Consider the following 15435-nt stretch of genomic DNA (forward strand, 5'->3'; position numbering starts at 1 on the left):
TATATATATATATATATATATACATACATATATACATATATATACATACATACATTATATCACTACATATACAGTAAAATCACACTAAAATTGACCGTGGTGTGCTTTCAAAATATTTGATTACACATTCTCATTTATACTTGTAAGTTGTAAATAAAACTAAAAGATTAATGGAGTACGTTTTACAAGAAAATGCAATTTCAGTCTTTGTACTTTAGAATTTCATGTTTAATTCAATGTTTTACTTGCTGTTTCTTTGTGATTATTTGTGAAATTTACTAGCAAATTTTGAGTAAAAATGGTTTCTACATCAAGTATAGCTCGTCAAAACATTATTTTCTTACTAGATACTGAGCAATCAGTCAGTTAGTTATGCTGTGAAATAACACTCTGCCCTTGGCCAGACAATGCTTATTAGCTGAAAGTTGTCTCTCATCTACAGGATGCGTGCGTATGTGTGCGGCTGCACGTCTAATGCAAAGCTCATTTGAACGTGACCTCTCCAAATGGGTGTAATGCAGTGTGCTTTCATGTTATTGCAGTGATAGTTGCAGTGAAACCATGGATGCCTAAGGGAGAACTAGTGGCTGACTGCTTAAGTGTCCTTTTATAGCATACATGGACCTCTGGTTGAAAACGGTGCTGATTAGCATTTCTTGTGAAAATGGCTTTGAAATGTTTTTTTCTTTCTTTCGTTCATTCTCTCCCGTAGTCACATATTTCATTTACTTGTAGGAGTTCTGTTTTTGGACGTCAGTATGGCCGGATGATATATATTGAATATACAAACTATATTCGTGCTGGCGAATCTATTATTAAGCTATATTTTGTGTTGCAATGATTTGGTGCACATTATTGGTTATTAAGTTTTCTAAAGACTGTATAATTAAGATAGAAATGTTTTAATGCTTATTTGTTTTAATCAAATTTAAACTTAAGTAGTACAAACTTACCAACTACTAGAAGGTGGTTCTATCCATTATCCATTTATGTGAATCATTTAACTTTAAGTTGTCAATTTTGTATTAAATGATTCAAAGTTGTTCAATTCAGCAATTCCTTTGAATTATCACTCATTAATGTTCATTGAAGTTTCTGCTGGTATATACAGGTAAATATTGCTGTTATTTATTTATTTAGTATTGTTATATTGTATAGTAGGTTGACACATTTAATTATGTGATTTAATAATTTGTCCTTGTTCATTTAGTGAAAACGGTGTGGGGATTTTTTTTTTTGAACATTCATTCATTCATTCATTCATTCCCACACAATATAAACAATCATCAATTTCTGTTTTATTTAATCAGAAACACAATCTTAATGTTATTTGTGTATTTTAATTTAATTTAATTACAAGTAGATCAACAGCGCCCCTTAAGTAAATAAAATTCCTTACAAGAGGGGCATTAGGACCCGGGGGAGGCTCTCTCGTGAAACCAACAGGGAAGTGACTAAAACTGCAATTCATGACTGGCCACTAGAGGCTGGCTCCAAAAGGGGGTCAGTCCCATAGACTCCCCATGTTAAAATGCCCAGCTTTACAGCAGAATAAAATATGTTTACAGCCTGGTACAAAAAGTGGTTTTGGTCTATATAGTTAATTTTGCCCTTCATGACAACTGTGAGGGGGGTGACTTTTTTTTATAACTCATCCGTTTAAATTATATTAAGCCTTAAAGTTCTGCATAATTAAGGGCGTGGCCACTTGAGTGACAGGTGGATTGCCGCTGCTGTCACCACCGTCGAGCTAGGTGGGAGTTGTTTCAGCAACCAGCTCCCGCCTCTTTGCCCATTTTCGATTATCCGGGAGTGACGCGCAGTGACGCGCTGCCAAGATGGCGACGGCCGGATCCGCCAACTTTGAGCTTCAAAAACGCTCTTCAGAAACCTACGGGTGACGTCACGGACACTATGTCCATGTTTTTATACAGTCTATGCTGCTGACTCTATGGCACAAAGGACATCCTGTACTTGCATTCTCAGATTAAATGCACTAATGCAGTGATCCAAAACAGTGAATCTAATCACCATTCAGGAAAAATCACTGCTGACGTGACCTTATTGCCGTATTCGTATTATCGGCAAGGCATATCGGCATATTTTTTTCATATTGGGTCGATGCCGTTATTTACATTTTAAGCCATTATTGGCCGATTCCATTAACGTTCTGATAATATCATGCATCCCTAAATCAAATTATTAAATAAAAATGCCTACATGTAATACAACCATATTAAATAAGTAAATAATATAATTTTTTTTACAGTTTGGTTAAAAAAAATCAATTATATATCACCCAGCCATAGTCATCGTCTCCACTTACAGTAACTGTGGATTTCTCTAAAGGGAGACTACATTATGAGAAGCTACAGCTGAACCTATGAAGCCGTTTCCTCCACAGTGGGTCCACCGTCATCAGCTTTGAGATACGTATTAAATGTACGAACAGCCAACCGCAAACATTGCTCAAAGCCCAGCGTCCACTCCTGCTGTAAAAGTGCTACGGTCAGGCCGAATGAAATGCAGCCATGCCTCAGAGTGCTGGTCCATTAACTACAGTACCCATCTGCACCCCGCAGAAACAGTTTGGTATGACCGAGAAATAAAACATCCACAACATAGCATGCATTTACATTCACATCCCCAATAGGGTTGTATCATGGACCGGATGCTTTGATTCTTCACACACAGTCATAATTCGCTTTCGCCTTATTTACACACATGAACACATGATCCTGCATGTTTTGAGATGATACAGCCGAGCTCTGCATTGGACATAGATAAAGAAGAGAGGGAAACTGGCTGTTCTTAGGTGTGACTGCAAAGATGAGAGGGGCCAAAAAGGTTTAATTTCCTTATCGTATTGTACATGTATGTTATTATTGGCTAAATGCCTTTTAAAGTTGCATCACTGACTCCAGCCCCCTAGTCTCAGCCTCTCAATGGGAGTAGAGTCACCGTTAATAAACAGACCATGCAACCCCAGCATATCCCGAGCAAGGGTGGTGAAGGCTGCACGCGCTGATCCCAGCTGTGTGTTCGCCGTCACCCAAATTAATCCCAAGCAATTTTTTCTGCACCACTTGTGCTCCTGATAAAAAAGCCCCTGCATTCAAATAGCAGGGTCTCTTATGGCATTAAGTTCTTACAGTATTGGGCCGTAGACAGACCTGCAGTGCAAAAAAAAAAAAAAAACCCTTTCGCCTTGAACCTCTCAGCCTTTCTGTTCATTTCAATTCCACATCCGTAGCATTTCTTCTTGCGTTTGTATGTGGATCTGTTTTGTAAAATAATCTCATTAAATTTATTTCATCAAGTTCAACATATGCAATTCATTAGCTCAGGGTTTTCACTTACAGAATGAGGTTTTGACCATTTACCGTTTAAGAATTATTCTTATTATTATAAGAGGTTGGGAGCAGTTGGAGAGTGAAAGGAGATATTAACAGTTGAATAAAATGGAATTAAACAGGTTAGCATAAATATACAAACTTGTACGATGAAAGTGTTGGCGAGGCATTGAGTGGAGGCTTTTGTGCCATCGGCTGCGAGTAGAATGGTCAAGGCGAGGTGCCTCCTTATAATGAATATCACAGCTGCTTTAGATATAATGATTGGCGCTTGGTTGGGAAGCTGCAATGCACTGTACTCAGACAGAATAAGTATAAAACCCACTTGAGTATAAAACCTACAGCCCTATTATAGCCACTCTGCTGAAGGAAATAGTCTAATGATGCCTGTCTTCCCCATTTCAAAGCTATGAAAGTCACCAATGAATGCCAAGACCACAGAAAGAAATGTCTTATGTAGGACTGCAACATCTAATTAATAATGAAAATAATCAACAGCAAATATGCTTTATAAAAAATGCTTTATAAAAAGTGTTTAAACTGTTTTCCCATTGCATAACGTTCATTTTATGATTCTATCCTTATCTGTAAATGTTAAATATAAATGAGCATTTCCATTTTGCCCAATCGCTCATCTTAAAAGCAAGTCTTTGGTAAAGTTGCGATGAGTAGTGAGTCTAGTGACAGATCTTTTTTTCTGTTTTGTGACATACATCTGAGTGCAACAGATTATGGAAAAAAAACAAGTAGGGTGGGGACTTGGTTCTAGGGATTGGTTGTTGATTGGACTTTAAGATGTGGGCGGGGTTTAAGAGGATTACATGATTCGGAGAAGTTCTGCATAGCCTACATCACCAGAGAGAAATCGGTCATTTTTATTGTGGTCCAGTTATGACATTTTGATTAAACAGTAAGTAATAAATAACTTAAAAATAATACATATATGCACAAATGAATCGTTCACAATAAGATCTAAAACGTGCATTTAGAAAATAGCTGAATTTATGTTTCTTTCCGAATTTATACTTCACAGACTTTAGTGAGCAGGTGCAGGTGTGCACATGTGCAATAGAATGTGAATGCAGTGATTCTGACTAATACATTTTGGTAAAATATATATATTTTTTGTGTGAAATGTACTTTTAAAATACTACATTAATAACTGCATTATATAAGTGCAGGAAGTGTAAAATAACTATTGTAAATGATTATTAATGTAGTATAATTACTTTGCTTCTACCTCTTACCAGTTAACATTTAATCTAAACGTTTTAAATGTTTTTTATTTTAGTGATTTTAACTTGTACTTTAAAGCAGAGGGGAGCACACTGTTTGCTCGTAAAGAAGAAAAAAGAAAAGAAAATGAAAGCTGTTTCAAATCAAAGAAATAAAACATTTTGTGTTTTTTTTTTTATATAAAGGACCTTCTACAGTTGACCCTATAGAAAAAGTAATTTATATGAAGTAATTTATATAAAATCTAGATATGCATATCAGGTAAGGTTTTTCCCTTGCTCTCATGAGATCTTTTGTGCACTGCTTGTTTTCTTGGATTCAACTTTACATCTACCTGGACATTGCTTTTTATATTTTGGTGGCATTCCTAGCTTTATTGATTCGCCTTGAATAGTTTAATATTTGTTTAGTAAATAGTGATTGAGATTATATAAATACTATTGCTTACTGTTCTGTCATGGAGACCATGAATCATTGAGGTTATAGGATCTGCTACACAAGGATCCTCATGTAGGTAATGAACCACATCACTAAACATCAATTCATGTCCCGTTCCTCAGTAAAACCTTAAGGGAAGCGCTTCTGAAAGCGTTGCAATTGCTCATCCATTGTGTAACCGTCCACTCTGCGCAATGTCTCAGTCCTTGAGGCTTTGGCTGTATCCTAAAGAACCTCGGCATCATAGGTGGTAAGTGTCTGTCTCAAGCACGTAGTGTCCTGGAAAAACCTGCAAGCTCTCGCAAGCAAGGCTGCAACAAGCTACAGCCTTGAAATTAATTCAGAGAGGGGAGGGATGAGATAGAAACTTCGGCAAGGCCTTGAAATGTATGGGTTGGAGGTAACACTGATAGCCCACTTGAGGGAAAATGAGGCGACTCTTTTAAAGGATAATAGCGATAGTGCATCGATTGGGTCTGGAATGCTCTCTTTGTGATTATTCAGATTGGAGTAACACATTCTGAAGCCGGGTTCTGGTCATATCACAGGCATCTAATCATATAGCCAGTGTCTGATCTTGTGTCGTTTCTGTCTAAACTGGCTACTGAGGCCAAACACTTAAAGTACGATTACACAGCACTACGTGGTTTACCATATGGTTTTTTTTTTGTCTTGTTCCATGCAATGGACATAATTTTGTTCTCCAAACAGCAATTCCATTGGATGAAATATTTATATTACGGACGATACTATCACTGCTTAATTGAACCCTCATGAAATTTAATCTTTATTGTTTTTTAAAGTCTTTTACGTGTTCCGCTGAGTTGATCAAAAACCCAGTAGATGAATATTATTGAAGATTTAAGAGCGGGCATGACCTGTAGGGTTTTTTATTTTATTTATTCTTTTTAGGACAATTAATTCTCAGTAATATAATACATTTAGTTATTAATAATAATAATGATAATAATAATAATTATAATAAAAAGTAAAACATAAAATGATTCCAAATGTATTATAGTATTTAGAATTAATTGATGTTGTTAATTGTTAATGATAATAATAATAATAATAATACAAAATAAAATATGTAATGATGTATACATTCTTTTGAATTTTAATAGTAGTCTTTTTTTATTTATTATTTGTAGTCTTATTTATTTTATAATAATGGGAATGAGACTTTTGGGAATGGGAATGAGTGTTTCACATTACAGCAATGACAGTTGTGGGTGAAATGATTCTCCAGTAAATCATTTCACAATGCAAAAAATCTTAAGGTCTCTAATAGTTGGCTTTATTTTTTCTTTTAATTTTTGGAATATGATGTGATTTGGACAATTTAGAGACAATAATTACTAAACCAAAAAAAAAAAAAACATTTTGTAACACGGTTGTCAGAATATTTTTCATGAACGCAGTGAGTGTTTTTTCAAACACATATTTTTGCTGATTACACCAGCAGTACTAGATAATACTGACAAGGAGGTCAGCAGAATTAAGCAGCATTGGCAGCTCTAGTTCTAGAAATCTGCATGAGAAAGCCTGCTGCGGATACCGGGCTTTGACAGAGGAGCCCACCTGAATGACATTTACAAATTACCCCGCCGAAAGTGCTCTGTCCCCTGACCCCTGCTCCTGTGTTCGGCACCCTGTGAGATTTGCAGCATTTTGTCATATAATTATGGTAACTCCCCTGAAAATACAACCCCCCTCCCAACACCTCCCCTCTCTCTCACACACACACACAAAGCTGTAGTGAATTGTAATGCGTGATACAGTGCTGTCCGCACAGCCAGTCCTCTTGACAAGCTGGAGGGATTCAAAATCACAGCAGGGGCAGAAAATAAGTGCAGAAGGAGAGAAAGTGGGAGAGTTAGAAGGAGGGATGGGCTGTGTGGGTGGGGGTGAATCAAAGAGCAAGGCTGGAAGAATATTGGGGGTCTTCTCCCCTTTCACCCCTTACAAAATGTAAAGTGGTTGCACCAGGTACTCCAAGGTACAGTACCATAATATTACTAATTGTTCAAATAGAAAAAAGTGGTATTGTATTGGTACTGTCCAAAAAATACAAGGTAATACCATAGATCTTATTTTTTGTAAAGGGCACCATGATGAAGCATTTGCAACTGATTTCACGTCCATAACGTGATATGTTTCTGTGTGAGACAGGATATTTAATGAGAAAAAAATGTTTGACAGCACCTGATGTTATGGAATATATTGGATCATTAATAGTGTCCGTAACATGTCAGACTAAAATCAGGCAGTTGGAGAAGGGGGAAAATAAAATGGATTGCTGATGTCAGTCAAAAAGGAAAATTATTAGTAAAAAAAAAATATTTGTAATATATAAAAATTACATATATATATATGTAACTAATATTATTATTTGTTATGTAACTACTATTATTATTTGAGTTTTGTGATTATTTATATATCCTAGCCTCTTCAGTATCAGTATGTTTACTGCTTTTAGCTCACATTTAAAATTTGGACACTCAATCTGTTTTCCACATTCACAGAATCAGTTTCTTAGCAATTATCCTACCTAGTGTTATAGCCTGTCTTTCATACTCGTCAGTCATCCACAAATTGCTAGATATGTCAAGAATAAGTTATTACACTTTGATGAAAGATGATGAAGAGAAATTTTTTTTTCTTTGGAATATGAATCATGCGTAATGAGACGTTATGTATTAAGAAAGTAAAACAGTAACTGTGTATAAGCGGCCTTAGTCTCCCTTTCCAGGGTTGAATTTGCTACACGTTTTAGAATCAAGGCTGCAGATCACGTTCACGATGCTTACTTGTCATTCTTATTTCTTTCTCACTCATTTCCACTTCCTCTCTTACTCTTTTGCCCCATATCTTCCTTTTCTGTCCAACTCTGTTGTGAGTGTATGTGTGTGTTCCTTCACATGTGTATGTGAGGTTGTGTGTACATTTTTTTTTGCCGTATGTCTGCGTCTTGAATGCACGCAAGAAGAAAGAAATGAAAAGGATAATCTAATTGAACGACTTTAAAGCACCATGGCCGTTTCATGTAGTCCTTTGGAATGGACTTAATTTGAACGCGGTTACCCGCCCGAGCATGTCTGCAGTGAAGGTCAGCTGTCTGCCACCAGGAGCATGCAGAAAATGTAAAACGAGTCTTCCTCTCTTCTCCTCCTCTTCCTTCCGTTTCCCCCGCTCTGTCAGGAGATAAGCCAGAGCTACTCACACAAATAAACATTTACAGCTATAAGTAACCCTTGGGTAGACTACTTCTACTTCTCCTAGTAATGGAAAATCCAGATCATTCTAATTGTTTTTGTATAATCCACAAAAATGTGAGAATATATTGGCTCCTGTCAGCTCTTAAGCATTTTAGATAACTGATAGTTATTTGTAGAATAATTGTGATAATTTCTGTTTACCAGACATTTGTCATACAAAACAAAGTAAAATAATTCAAAGTTGATCCAAAGTAAAATAAAAAATTAGATATTGTGAAGAATGTTCTTGCAGCTCTTTTACATACATACAACAGCCATACATTATAGCTGTGTGTTAGAAACACATTTCATTTTATTTTATTTTTAAAATAAAATGATCTTTTGTTCATTTTATTAAAGATAAATTATTAATAAAACCATAAAGAAAAGATTTTATTAATAATGATTTAAAACATTTTTAAGTAATAAAAAATAATCTTATGAAAACATTATATGAAAATTATATATTATTATTATAAACAGGAACAACATTAATAATAATAATAATAATATTAATGATGTTGCTATTTATAATAATAATAATAATAATAATACCATTTTCACATAATATTTTCATAGGATTATTTTTTAATTATTTAAAAATGTTTTAAACCATTATTAATTAAATCTTTTGATTTTATTAATAATTTCACCTTTAATAATAATAATAATAATTATTTTATTTTATTTTTGCAGATGTTTTGAATATGTTTTTCTATTTCATAGAAAAGACCATCTTTCTTTTGTTTTTTTTGTTTTGTTCTATGGAAGAAAGTATGTTTTAAATGACATGAGGGTGAGTAATTAATGACAGAATTTTTAAGTGAACTATCCTTTTAAGACACTCCAGACAAAAATTGCACACTAAATTATAGGTAGCTAAGAAAAGCATTGATTTAACTCCACATGCTTTTATTAGCCTCTTGACGGCTAGTTCATCATGTGCATTAGTTCGGCTGACCCATTTGACCACTGTCAGCCTGTGACACGCCGGTGACTCCTTTCTGTTGGTAGACTGATTTAGTTTTTCTGTCTACTTGTCAAGGCCAAGGAAAGTGATGAGAATGCATAGGTGTGTGGCTCCCTGCCTTTAATATGCAGGCCAAGTCATTGGTGTTTATGTGTGCAATGCATCACTGTACTATTGTGGCCCTTTAAGTCCACTGAGTGCCAAGATCTGCTTGAGAGACAGAAGCTTTTAAAGCTGCAAAGGAATAAAACAACTATCCCTTCTGTATTAAATCCCAGTCAAATTTAGAGTGGGGTCCTGCATGGGGGTCCTGCTAAGGTCACCTCAGACTGAAGCTCTATGGTTCTCCTAGCTCACACATGTTGGCGCTTTTCATGAGAAACATGGTTTCTGCTTCAATAGTTTCTTGTTCTTTTTAGAGTGTCAGCATTTCAGAGTTTGATTTTCAAGGGCGAGAACATCTAATTGTGTCTAGCCTGCTTCGAACGGTATCTCTGATTCACAGCCCAAAACCACAGAAGAACAAGAACACTCGAGGAGCGAGCGCAAACCTCCTTTTATCTAGCAGTCGTTTAATTTTTTCCACGATATTGTTTGAATGCTTCTCGTATTTCTTGCATGGATTTATTAGTAACTCTTTGATCTATTTCTGTCGTGCTTTCTCTTTAGATGAAATACATGAAAGCCATTCCGCAGACAAACTCCATTATTTGTTTTTACATCAAAAGTTTCATTAGTTATTCCATTAATCATAAGGGCTGGAGAGTGACGGAGCGGCAGGCTTTAGCCTGTGCAGCCCTGCTCTGGGGAGATCTGGGAAGCATAGGTGTGCGGACGGGCTAGTTAAAGCCCAGGAGGGGGAAAGGAGGAAAAATCTAATATGAAAATGAAAATGTAAATGCGGGGGAAGCAGCGAGCGGTTTCTCCAGCTGGCCTAATCTCGCGTCCGCGGGGCTCAGATAGCGATCGCTAACAGGAGGGCTCGCGCTGGGCTTCTTTGAAATGCAGAACGGCTCTGTGTGTAAATTGGAGCCACCGCGATGGTGCCACAAGATGACACGTGGAGCCGCGACCCTCTCGCCTGAGTGGGGCCAAATGCGGCAAAGGTAAATCTTGCACATCAGACAATTTCATTCAGCGCAGAGGGGATGAGCAAGTACAATGACTGGATCTTTTCAAATGATACTACCCCCCCTTAGAGGCGTACTATCATAAAATGTTATTAATGAATAAATTGTAAGTATTATTATTATTATTATTATCATAAATGTATAATATGTGCATAATTATTATTTATGCATATATAATATAATACAAATAAATTGTGGACTCATACAGAATGTGTAATTATTGTAGTGTTTGTCTTTGTGAATAAATAATACATAAATAATACATTATAAGAAATACACTTCTATATAATATTTATTTATGCATATGTAATATAAACTAAATAAGTTGTGGACTCATACAGATGTAATTTTTATGTAATTATTGTAGTATTTTATTTTGCTCGGTCCTTGTGAATAAATAATACATTTAAAAATACACTTTTATATATAAACAAGTAAAACACATTTATTAATTGTAATATATGGAATTAATCATTTACATTTTATTATACTAATTATTTATTACTTTACTTCATATTCTTTACTTCAATATTTTTTTAAACTGAGGCTCTGTGTGTAAATTGGAGCCACCGCGATGGTGCCACAAGATGACACGTGGAGCCGCGACCCTCTCGCCTGAGTGGGGCCAAATGCGGCAAAGGTAAATCTTGCACATCAGACAATTTCATTCAGCGCAGAGGGGATGAGCAAGTACAATGACTGGATCTTTTCAAATGATACTACCCCCCTTAGAGGCATATAATCATTTAGGATTTTTTTCTCTCTACTCAGGTAAACTCCCTCTGGTTGGAATGAAAGATGTTAGTTAGTCTTTTCTCAGAATAGCATTTCTTGGCTGTTCATTTTGCAGTTAACTCGAATATCGTATCTGCCTCCCAGAGTTCTTTGCATTTCTGATCATGTTACAAGCTTGTGCATCTCCTTAAGTTTCCCGCTTCTCGACTAGTCCATGAACATTGACTGTAATCCATTTATCCAGTTTGTGTTGTGGCTTGTGTGATGTTTTTTTGCATATGCCACTTTGTAGCAGATCCCCTCTGAGCGACTCTATTTCATGGCTGCTCTTGCCATAACATGTGTAGCCTGTGAGCATGGCACACATTGTATTTCACACCAGCTTACATACATTCACACACATTGGCATGTCTTTTAGCAACAGTGGTGGAACTTGCTGATACTGAGCAGGCGCCGCGGTTCATCCACATGGTTCTCCCCCCCTCCCTCGTCTACTCAGACAAACATAATCGACTGCTTCAGCATTTCAGAATGCAATGATGAAGTCTCTAAGTTTTTAGGTGCCACTGGACATTTCTAGAACCAGGGGCATGAATTGTCAAACTGTAGTGTGACCTCTCAGATGAGAGCATCATTCTGTTCTTGTCAAAAAGAAAGGATAATAATGCTGTACAATTACAAAATATATTAAAACAACAACAACAATACTACTACTTCTACTAATTTAATTGAATAATTAAAAATTATTATTATTATTATATATAGTTTATGATAATAATGTGACGTAGTATAGTAGTTAAATTTTTTAAATTGTATATATTATCAATTATATATATATATATTTATAGATATAATATTTATTTATGCATATGTAATATAAACTAAATAAGTTGTGGACTCATACAGATGTAATTTTTATGTAATTATTGTAGTATTTTATTTTGCTCGGTCCTTGTGAATAAATAATACATTTAAAAATACACTTTTATATATAAACAAGTAAAACACATTTATTAATTGTAATATATGGAATTAATCATTTACATTTTATTATACTAATTATTTATTACTTTACTTCATATTCTTTACTTCAATATTTTTTTAAACTGAGCAAATCTTTGTTAAATTATTTGTTTAAATGACGCATAATACATAATGAATTACATAAAAATACATGCATTAAATGCTCTGAATGTAGGCTTGTATCTTGTTTGGCTTAATAATTATTTTTACTAAACCAAACAAACCATTTAGTGCTAATAAACTTGTTTGAGCCATTTTTTAATGTGTAATTCAACAAACAATGTTTCACGTTCCCATTGCTGTTTGCCTCACTCCCAACCAAGTCTATTAGCACTTGACACACAAAGTGTAAGGATCATTCCAACTATGTCATCACATTTTGATGACAAGCCCGCAGTCCAGCCTGGTTAATGATGCTTTTCTCATTGGCCACTCCACCACGGCTTTAATAAGAGCTAGTGTGGAGGGAGACGGCCGTGGCATCTCGGCCAACCCCTCCTCTCCTCCTAGCCCTCTCGGTGCTGTGATGGAAAGTGGCACTGTGATTGTGTGTGGGGCTCCACCATGCTCAGATGAGGGTGTCACTTCTGCCTAGTCTGATTGCCACTTTCGCGGTGCTACACGGAGGAGTTAAATTGAGGCAGGAAAGGTCAGAAGCCAGTGGTCATCTGCTCTCTTCTCTCCCAAATTACTTGTCCTCTTGGAGAGGAATGAAAACAGACAGGGCCGGCTTGGCTGCCAAGTGGAGATGATCCAGGAGCGGGCAGAGAGGAATGCAAACGAGTGCAGAGGGGGGTTGAGAAAGGGGTGTTTGGGGGAGAGGTGCAAACTGAGAGAGATAGAATGACAGGATCAGAGAAAGAGAGAGAGTGAATGGAAGTAAAGGGGAGAGAGAGAGAAGGTAGGTGGCTGCACTGCGACGGAGCAGGAAAGGGCACCTGTGAAGGTCAGGCTGAACTGAGGTGTGGATGGTTGTGACTGGAAAGTGAAGAGAATCTGTCATAACCGCTTCTTGAAATGCCTGAATGCAGCATGATTGTGACTCTTTTCAGCACCCTGGACAGCAGCTCACAAAACCAAGCACATCAATTGTGCTGCTAATTAATTCTCAGCTGTATACATTTTACATGTGAACTCATTTTATGTTAATATTGGTCGGGTGTTTTTGTATTTGCATATCTGTCTATTGTTTTCAGGTGTAAATGATCGCTTTTATCACATATCTTCCTCTGCATGCTGTACAGGCCATATAACACCAGTCCTAAAACAGTGTTTCTCGACCTTTTTTGACTTTATTGTCCAATACAATGTTTAAGCCTCATGTAGGTTAGATATTTTTTTAATGATACTTCTGCTGTAATCATGGCAAAACCATTTTTGGCAATGTCAGTTGATTAAAATAATTAATCATGATTAAGACATTTTTAAGGAAGGTAAGATCCTCATTAAAAACAAAAAGATCAAAAGTTTGAGGTTGGTAAGATTTTTAGATGTTTTTGAAAAATGTCTAAAGTGAAATAATATTACAATTTAAAATAACTGTTTTCTGTTGCAATAAATTTTAAAATTTTATTCCAGTGATGGCAAAGATGAGTTTTCAGCAGCCATTACTCCAGTCTTCAGCGTCAAATGATCCTTCAGAAATAATTCTGATATGCTGATTTGATGCTCAAGAATAATACATATTTAATAAACAATTTATTATTATTTTCAATGTTGAAAACAGTTGTGCTGCTTAATATTTTTGTGGAAACCAAAACAAATAAAAAGTAAAAACATAAGTTCAAAAGAACAGCATTTAAGAACAGCACTTTTAACATGTCGTTGCTATATAGAAGTATTAATTTCAATGCTTCAAAAATCTTACTAACCACAAACTTTTTAATTATAGTGTATAAAACGTTCATTAAATTTTTTTGTGGAAATGTAAAAAATAAATACTGTACATCTTTTTTTATGTTTTTAATTAAATTATATCAGTCTTAGTAAAACAAAATAATTTTAAGTCATTTTGCAACCTCCTTGGACATTTAAGGCCCCCTAGTGGGCCCTGGCCACTGCTCAAGAGGACCTCCGTTCTTTGAGGTTAGCCAACAGGACGGTGCACAATTAAACTGGAGGCGACCCTCCTGTGATCCAACACATGCCAATTAACCTGCTAATGCACTGCACTGTCTCCACAGCCAGCCCTGGGACAGGGAAAAGCCAATGGATTTGACAAAAAGACAGTTTCACATAATGCGTCGACTCAGTGGCTGATAGTTTAAGTAAGTGAATTTGTGTTTGTTTCCCAGAAAATGACCCAAATAACCTTTTTTGGAATATTTTATGAAACGCACACAATCAGTTACCGTAAACCTTAAGCAATTCAGTTCTGGTCGCTGAGTTGTGATCAAGATAGCAGATAGACCAGCATGCCTCTGTGGTCTCTGCAGACCAGCCTGAATCTTCTGAAATCTCTAGGAGAAATTCCGCGCAGAGTGAATTTGCTCCAAATCTCTCAGGACAATGCGCGACGTGTCTTTAGATCTTTAAATCATAACATTAAATTGCATTCGTGGACAACATAAACATGACATGCCTGTAAAATAGCCGCTTTGCACTTTGAAACAGACTAAATACAGTCTCTAGCAGTGCATGGTAAAAATGTAATTACTGTCACTATATATTTTATTAGACAGAACTGAGGTTTCAGTCTGACCTTGGATTCTTGGAAAATGGCACGGATCTGTTTGTGAATGTATGTTCATGTTGTGTGTGTATATGTGACAGACGAACAGGCCAAGCAAACGGGCTGTGCCGCATTCATGTGTGTGTGTGTTTCTGTATGCCCGTCTTTGTACACGAGTGTGTTAGTGTGGTCTCTAAAGCGACGAGATGGAGAATAAATATTTACCATCTGTGTTACTCCCCCCCTCCTCCGCAGATTCCAGCGTGTTTTATCGGCTCTGGAGTTCAGCCATGGGCTTTTTTAACTTTCTGCTTTTGTGTTTTTAGCCGAGATTGACAGGCCGCTTGCTCCCCGGAGCATTGTTCTATTAATCTGTTTAATATGCTACAGAAACACTTGAGCGCTGGAACAGGCAGCCTGGTAATGGAATCGCAGCAGGTAAAGCAGACTTGCCCATCCGATGGCGGCGCAGGGCACCGTCCGTATTACTGCACGGCTCTGTGCAGGCGTGGCACCGTTCCGGGCATCGAAGGGGGTGTGCCACCCACCCCCCGCAGTGACCCTCTGCAGAGACAGACAGACGGACAGATGGAGGAACTGAGGGGGCCCTTCCCGGAAAACC

The 15435-nt window shown here is 36.6% G+C and overlaps 1 protein-coding gene across 1 annotated transcript in view; it reads left to right on the top strand.

Moving 5' to 3' along the window:
- LOC107756995 (dehydrogenase/reductase SDR family member 13-like) overlaps window positions 1–8778 on the top strand; it is a 31135-nt gene extending 22357 nt beyond the window's left edge. The window contains exons 6-7 of the transcript XR_001641887.1: window positions 7717–7723; window positions 8768–8778. The gene's annotated coding sequence lies outside the window, so the exon portion shown is untranslated. The remainder of the gene's footprint in view (window positions 1–7716; window positions 7724–8767) is intronic.
- Window positions 8779–15435: the final 6657 nt, after the last annotated feature.

This window comes from Sinocyclocheilus rhinocerous, unplaced genomic scaffold, assembly GCF_001515625.1.
Source record: "Sinocyclocheilus rhinocerous isolate Xijiao unplaced genomic scaffold, SAMN03320098_v1.1 scaffold1152, whole genome shotgun sequence".
In the NCBI taxonomy this organism is placed as follows: domain Eukaryota; kingdom Metazoa; phylum Chordata; class Actinopteri; order Cypriniformes; family Cyprinidae; genus Sinocyclocheilus; species Sinocyclocheilus rhinocerous.